Here is a 7,500-nt window from a genome sequence, read left to right on the forward strand (position 1 = left end):
AATAATGCTTGACAAGGCTTCGCTTTGATCCCTGGAAATGTTTGTCGGGGGGTGCGGGGGGTCTTCAAAAGACTGACAAATGGACGTGTCACAGCGGAATGCATCGCCAGGGCAGGCTTTTAATATTATTATTAACTTTGACTTGCCCTCATTTTTCAAAAGTGGCCAGCAGGGAGAGCCGGCGAGGCTCTCTGCGCTCTCCTTCCTCAAACACATTGATTGATTTTTGCATTTCTCTTCATTTGGCAAACAAACAGACAGACAGCAGCGAGCGGCAGGCGTCAAGGTGACGGAGGGCGAGCGCCCAGTCGCAGCGGTCGGCGCCTGACGTTTCCCACCACTTCCATCCCTCATTCACGTGGCGCTGCTCTTTCCTCCACTTGAGCTGCCGAGCGTCGCCACCGGGGGGCGTGATGACAAGCTGCACCTCTTTATTTATTGGCGATGTATTATATCAATGCGCAGCAGTGTTTAGGTGTTAAAGCAAAGCGAGGTGTGCTGAGGTCTGTCTGGCTGCCTCTCGGTCGCCATGGAGACCTCTGAAGATCACAACCGACTCTGCCCGGTGACTCCATGTGTGACTTTCTGAGCCCGGCAGATCTTGACCTCTGACCTCGGTGCAGGTTGGCCTTCGTATTGCCACCGTTCTCTGTTTCTGCCGCCATGTTTGTAGCGATAATGGTGACGTGCAACGCCCCCTAGCTGTTGCTTCCGGCTGAGGTCTGTCTCTGCTGCTGCTGCTGCTGCTGCTGCTGCTGCTGCTGCTGCTGCTGCTGCTGCTACAGGTTCTGCATCAGTAATCAGGGCCAGACAGACAGGACAGTCTCTGCTGATTCATCAGAATAAAGCAAACCTGAATAAAGCCAAATAGAATGCAGTCAGGTTCTATACAGAGGAAAGGAACAAAAAGGAACCTTGGACACACTTTCTCAGAGAAGTTGAACTTTGCAGAGAAGAAATTGTACGTTTGAAAAGGAAGAAATATATATATGTATGTATATGTGTTTATGTCCTTGGAGCTGCTGCAACCAGCTGCCTTGTGCACGGAGAGCGAGGCTGAGGTGGGAGTGACATTAATGGTGAAGGAGGTGTTCCAGCGCCATCGCTCGCTCTCTCCCTGCTCAGGTTGTGTCACGACAGGAAGTTGGTGCGTGGTGGCGCCGTGACGGACGCGTCCTCGCATGACTGCGGGCCATCAGCGCCGCAGTGACGGCTGCAGACGCCTCGGATGACACCCACGCACTTCTCATCTCACAACCATGAGGGCTTCTCTGTTTCACGCACACACACACACGGCAGAGTATGCAGCATTTATAGAAGTGCATCAGCATTGCAAATAAGCACCCTCATAGATATACAGTGCATACACAGACTGGAGGGCTTTTTTTGTCCTTTTCACCGCCAGCCTTTCTGCGAGGATCCGTGCAAACATGGCTGTGGTGCAGAAGCCTGCCGTGACCTTCTGTGACCTTCAGAATGTTTAGAGGACACTGCCGTTGAGAGGACACCCTCTTCTTGTCTCTCATCAACCGTCATAGGCGGGTGCAAACATCAGAAGTAGTTAAACTTTCTTGTCAGATGCCACCCAACACACACACACACACACACACACACACACACACTTGATGCTGAACTTTTCCTGTGTGATTGGCGGTCCTGCTCCCTGGCTAGCGGCTGGCTCATATTGCTGCGTCTGTCTTTGTCGTGCGCTCCACTCTCCCTGACAGCCTGCAAAAATAAGTCTGGATGGAAAAAAGCATTTGTATGTTTTTATATATTTATATCTGTGTTTTACTTCCGGTTCCTCTGAGACAATACGGTTGCAGCTCGACAGCAGAAATGTTTATTATATTACACATATTGAGTTCCCTTCTTAATGCGTTTATGATGATAATTAGGCACATATGCATTTTACGACAGGAGCTAATTATTTCCTTTAATGTGCAATAAACTGGCCGAAGCTTCTCGTACTCCCACAACCTGCTGGGGGGGGGGGACAACACCAACGACAGTAGCAGACAGCCCAGTGGAAATGCTGGAGGCTCGTCGGCGCCCACTGGAGTCCGTCAGCTCCACTGAGAGTGACTGTGTCTTCATGAAGCTTCCTGGTTAACAGCACTGTTCCATCACTCACTCGCTGCTGCGTGCCAACACAACAAAGGATGCTCATATTTACTTACTTTTTAATTGATGGATTGATTGATTGATTTAAGCAACAGCGGTGCACAAAAATCCCTCAACATATGCTGGGCAAAGCGCGCACACACACACACACACACACAGACACACAGACACACACACACAGACAGACACACACACACAGACAGACACGCACACAACAGGCGGGGGCGTGGTTGCTAGGTGACAGCTCGCTGCCGACTGCAGCTGAACTCGGCAGTTTTGTTTAAATGTTGTGCTGGAAGGTGAAAGGAGGGATAACTGGAGTTCCAGCCAGTCAGCCAGCCAGTCAGCCAGCCAGTCAGTCAGCCAGCCAGTCAGTCAGTCGGCCAGTCAGTCAGCCAGTCAGTCGGCCAGTCAGTCAGCCAGTCAGTCAGTCAGCCAGTCAGTCAGCCAGCCAGTCAGCCAGTCAGTCAGTCAGTCAGTCAGTCGGCCAGTCAGTCAGCCAGTCAGTCAGCCAGCTAGTCAGCCAGTCAGTCAGCCAGCCAGTCAGTCGGTCAGCCAGTCAGTCGGTCAGCCAGTCAGTCAGTCAGCCAGTCAGTCAGTCAGTCAGTCAGTCGGCCAGTCAGTCAGCCAGTCAGTCAGCCAGCTAGTCAGCCAGTCAGTCAGCCAGCCAGTCAGTCAGTCAGCCAGTCAGTCGGTCAGCCAGTCAGTCAGTCAGTCAGCCAGTCAGTCAGTCAGTCAGTCAGTCAGCCAGTCAGCCAGCCAGTCAGTCAGTCAGCCAGCCAGTCAGCCAGTCAGTCAGTCAGCCAGTCAGCCAGTCGGCCAGTCAGTCAGCCAGTCAGTCAGCCAGTCAGTCAGCCAGCCAGTCAGTCAGCCAGTCAGTCAGCCAGCCAGTCAGCCAGTCAGTCAGTCAGCCAGTCAGCCAGTCGGCCAGTCAGTCAGCCAGTCAGTCAGCCAGTCAGTCAGTCGGCCAGTCAGTCAGCCAGCCAGTCAGTCAGTCAGTCAGCCAGTCAGTCAGCCAATCAGTCAGCCAGTCAGTCAGCCAATCAGTCAGCCAGTCAGTCAGCCAGTCAGTCAGCCAGTCAGTCAGCCAGTCAGTCAGCCAATCAGTCAGCCAGTCAGTCAGCCAGTCAGTCGGCCAGTCAGCCAGCCAGCCAGTCAGCCAGCCAGTCAGTCAGCCAGTCAGTCAGCCAGTCAGCCAGCCAGTCAGCCAGTCAGCCAGTCAGTCAGCCAGCCAGTCAGTCAGTCAGCCAGCCAGTCAGCCAGCCAGTCAGTCAGTCAGTCAGCCAGCCAGCCAGTCAGCTAATTAGTCAGTCAGTCAGTCAGTCAGCCGGCCAGTCAGCCAGCCAGTCAGTCAGTCAGCCAGCCAGTCAGCCAGCCAGTCAGTCAGTCAGCCAGCCAGCCAGTCAGCTAATTAGTCAGTCAGTCAGTCAGTCAGCCGGCCAGTCAGCCAGTCAGCCAGTCAGTCAGTCAGCCAGTCAGCCAGTCAGTCAGCCAGTCAGTCAGCCAGTCAGCCAGTCAGTCAGCCAGTCAGTCAGCCAGCCAGTCAGTCAGCCAGCTAGTCAGCCAGCCAGTCAGTCAGCCAGTCAGTCAGCCAGCCAGCCAGTCAGCTAATTAGTCAGTCAGTCAGTCAGTCAGCCGGCCAGTCAGCCAGTCAGCCAGTCAGTCAGTCAGCCAGTCAGCCAGTCAGTCAGCCAGTCAGTCAGTCAGTCAGCCAGCTAGTCAGCCAGTCAGTCAGTCAGCCAGTCAGTCAGCCAGCCAGTCAGCCAGCCAGTCAGTCAGCCAGTCAGTCAGCCAGCCAGTCAGTCAGTCAGCCAGCCAGTCAGTCAGCCAGCCAGTCAGCCAGCCAGTCAGTCAGCCAGTCAGTCAGCCAGCCAGTCAGTCAGTCAGCCAGTCAGTCAGTCAGTCAGCCAGTCAGTCAGCCAGTCAGTCAGCCAGCTAGTCAGTCAGTCAGTCAGTCAGTCAGTCAGCCAGTCAGCCAGTCAGTCAGTCAGCTAGTCAGCCAGTCAGTCAGTCAGTCAGCCAGCCAGTCAGCCAGCCAGTCAGTCAGTCAGTCAGTCAGTCAGTCAGCCAGTCAGTCAGTCAGCCAGTCAGTCAGCCAGCTAGTCAGTCAGTCAGTCAGTCAGCCAGTCAGTCAGTCAGTCAGCCAGTCAGTCAGCCAGTCAGTCAGCCAGCTAGTCAGTCAGTCAGTCAGTCAGTCAGTCAGTCAGTCAGTCAGCCAGTCAGTCAGCCAGCTAGTCAGTCAGTCAGTCAGTCAGTCAGTCAGTCAGCCAGTCAGTCGGCCAGCTAGTCAGCCAGCCAGTCGGCCAGCTAGTCGGCCAGTCAGTCAGCCAGCCAGCCAGCTAGTCAGCCAGTCAGTCAGTCAGCCAGTCAGTCAGCCAGCTAGTCAGTCAGTCAGTCAGTCAGTCAGTCAGCCAGCTAGTCAGCCAGTCAGTCAGTCAGTCAGTCAGCCAGTCAGTCAGTCAGTCAGCAGGTTATTGCTCTCTGGGGGTCGGAGGAACGCTTAGTCGTCAGCATAATTTGGGGGGGGGGGGGGGTCCCTGGAATTAAACCACAAATGCGATAAAGCCTCTTTTGTTTTCTGTCCTTCTGCATTTTTTTTCTTTTGAGTGGCAGGGGATGAATCAGCGTCTTCAGCAGTTATTTCCCAGAGAACGGTGGGAAGTGGAGCCAGCGGCCGCAGGCAGAGACTGGACTCACCTGGCAGCAGCAGCAGCAGCAGCGCTGGTGAAGGTGTTCCTCCCCCCAGTCAGCAGGAGGAGGGAGGGAGGGAGGGAGGGGGGGAGGGATGCGTGCAGCATACATATGCATGTGCAGGTGCTGGTGTGATCAGGCTGCTGGGCTCTGTGTGATTAATGCAGCCCAGCGCTGCAGACCTGAGGGACTCAGTCAAACACTTTGCTGGATAACCCATCCTGGAAGGAACATGTTTCCTGCTTTATACCCCCCCCACCCCCCTCGAGGACATGTGAGGGGGGCGGAGCCTGACTAGCTTCCTGGACCTGCTGCTGCTGTCAGACCTCCTCAGTGTGGCCTGATGGGAACCGGGGCCCGCTGCTCCCCCATCTGATCTGAACACAGCCACTGGAATGACTGTGTGGGTCTCGGGCCGTGCGCTCCATCTCTCACCCTCCTGCCGCAGGGAGGATAAACAGTGACTAAGTGGCTGTGGGCCTGACTCAAACCCAGAGAAAAGACAAGAAAAACTACCACTTAATGTCGGACAAATTTTAAATGACGGCTCATTATGCCTCAGATGTGTCAGGCAGATGAATGAATCAAGTCATCAGTCACTCAGAGTCCAAGAAATCAGTCGTTTAGAGTCCAACAAGTTGATGACACGCTGTCATAAGAGAGAGAGAAGCTGATCCAGCTGCCACATCAGTCTCATGAGGGATGTGAAGGTTGGAGGTGGTGGTGGTGGTGGTGATGATGATGTACCACCTCATTAAGAGGAGCCACTTCACTTGTGGTCGAGCTTGTGCAGCAGCTGCAAGTCACAGCAGTTGTTGTTGTTGTTGTTGTTGTTGTTGTTTGCTGTATTTTGAGGGAGGTTTGAGTGTGGCGCCGCCCTGCAGGTACCTCCAGCGCACCAAGTCCACCTCAGGCTGCATGACTATTGACTGTGCTTCTGGGGAGGAGGGGAAGGCAAGGCATTGAGTTCCATGAGTTTGTCAGCTTTGTAAATGATTTTAATTGTGACGAACTAGCGGCTGACGGTGTGCAGCCTGCTGGCATCTTAATAATAATGGGAATAATAATAATAATAATGATGATGATGATGATGATGATAGCAGGGAGAGGTGGAGGTGGAAGAGGAGGAGGAGGAGGAGGAGGAGGAGGAGTGAACAGCGGTGCGTCTCCACTTTGGCCATATCATTAGAGAGGAAGTGAGGATGTTTCTTTCCTAATCACAAAGGATCATCACAGCGGGCACTTTTCAATAATCATTAAAGCAGATGTGACAGTGCACTCTAGCTGATGACTCTATTGACTGGCGGTGTCACTGCTCACTGAGCCACTGCGTCGGCTCCATGCAGGGAAGCAGCGACGTGCGCTGCATTCATCCGGAACCGTGGCTGGACACAAGCTCGCATCAGATGCAGTGGCTGCACTGGTCAGTTGACCTTCATTGATACGACTCTTTTCTCCTCCACTGAACACTCAACTGCCTGAGCAGCGTGAGGAGCAGCGTGAGGAGCAGCGTGAGGAGCAGGGTGGGGAGCAGTGAGAGGAGTAGCGTGAGGAGCAGTGAGAGGAGTAGCGTGAGGAGTAGCGTGAGGAGCAGTGAGAGGAGTAGCGTGAGGAGTAGCGTGAGGAGCAGTGAGAGGAGTAGCGTGAGGAGTAGCGTGAGGAGCAGTGAGAGGAGTAGCGTGAGGAGTAGCGTGAGGAGCAGTGAGAGGAGTAGCGTGAGGAGCAGTGAGAGGAGTAGCGTGAGGAGCAGCGTGAGGAGCATTGTGAGGAGCATTGTGAGGAGCAGCGTGAGGAGCAGCGTGAGGAGCAGCATGAGGAGCAGCGTGAGGAGCAGGGTGGGGAGCAGTGAGAGGAGCAGCGTGAGGAGTAGCGTGAGGAGCAGCGTGAGGAGCATTGTGAGGAGCAGCGTGAGGAGCAGCGTGAGGAGCAGTGAGAGGAGCAGCGTGAGGAGCAGTGAGAGGAGTAGCGTGAGGAGCAGCGTGAGGAGCATTGTGAGGAGCATTGTGAGGAGCAGCGTGAGGAGCAGCGTGAGGAGCAGTGAGAGGAGCAGTGAGAGGAGCAGGGTGGGGAGCAGTGAGAGGAGCAGCGTGAGGAGTAGCGTGAGGAGCAGCGTGAGGAGCAGGGTGGGGAGCAGCGTGAGGAGCAGCGTGAGGAGCAGTGAGAGGAGCAGCGTGAGGAGCAGTGAGAGGAGTAGCGTGAGGAGCAGCGTGAGGAGCATTGTGAGGAGCATTGTGAGGAGCAGCGTGAGGAGCAGCGTGAGGAGCAGCGTGAGGAGCAGTGAGAGGAGCAGTGAGAGGAGCAGGGTGGGGAGCAGTGAGAGGAGCAGCGTGAGGAGTAGCGTGAGGAGCAGCGTGAGGAGCAGGGTGGGGAGCAGCGTGAGGAGCAGCGTGGGGAGCAGCGTGAGGAGCATTGTGAGGAGGAGCAGTGTGAGGAGCAGTGTGGGGAGCAGCGAGAGGAGTAGCGTGAGGAGCAGCGTGAGGAGCAGGGTGGGGAGCAGCGTGAGGAGCAGCGTGAGGAGCAGCGTGAGGAGCAGTGAGAGGAGCATTGTGAGGAGCATCATCAACACGCCGTGGCCGTTTGTCACGACACGCACCAGCGCCTCCCATTGAGGAGAGACGATCCATTATGGCGAGCCTTCATAAATCCTCAGCGATGAAGCAGATTAGTGGCAGGGCTGCAGTGGCA

The sequence above is a fragment of the Nelusetta ayraudi genome, unplaced genomic scaffold (genome assembly GCF_046127955.1).
Source record: "Nelusetta ayraudi isolate G7.1 ecotype Tasmania unplaced genomic scaffold, CSIRO-AGI_Nayr_v1 ptg000296l, whole genome shotgun sequence".
NCBI lineage: Eukaryota > Metazoa > Chordata > Actinopteri > Tetraodontiformes > Monacanthidae > Nelusetta > Nelusetta ayraudi.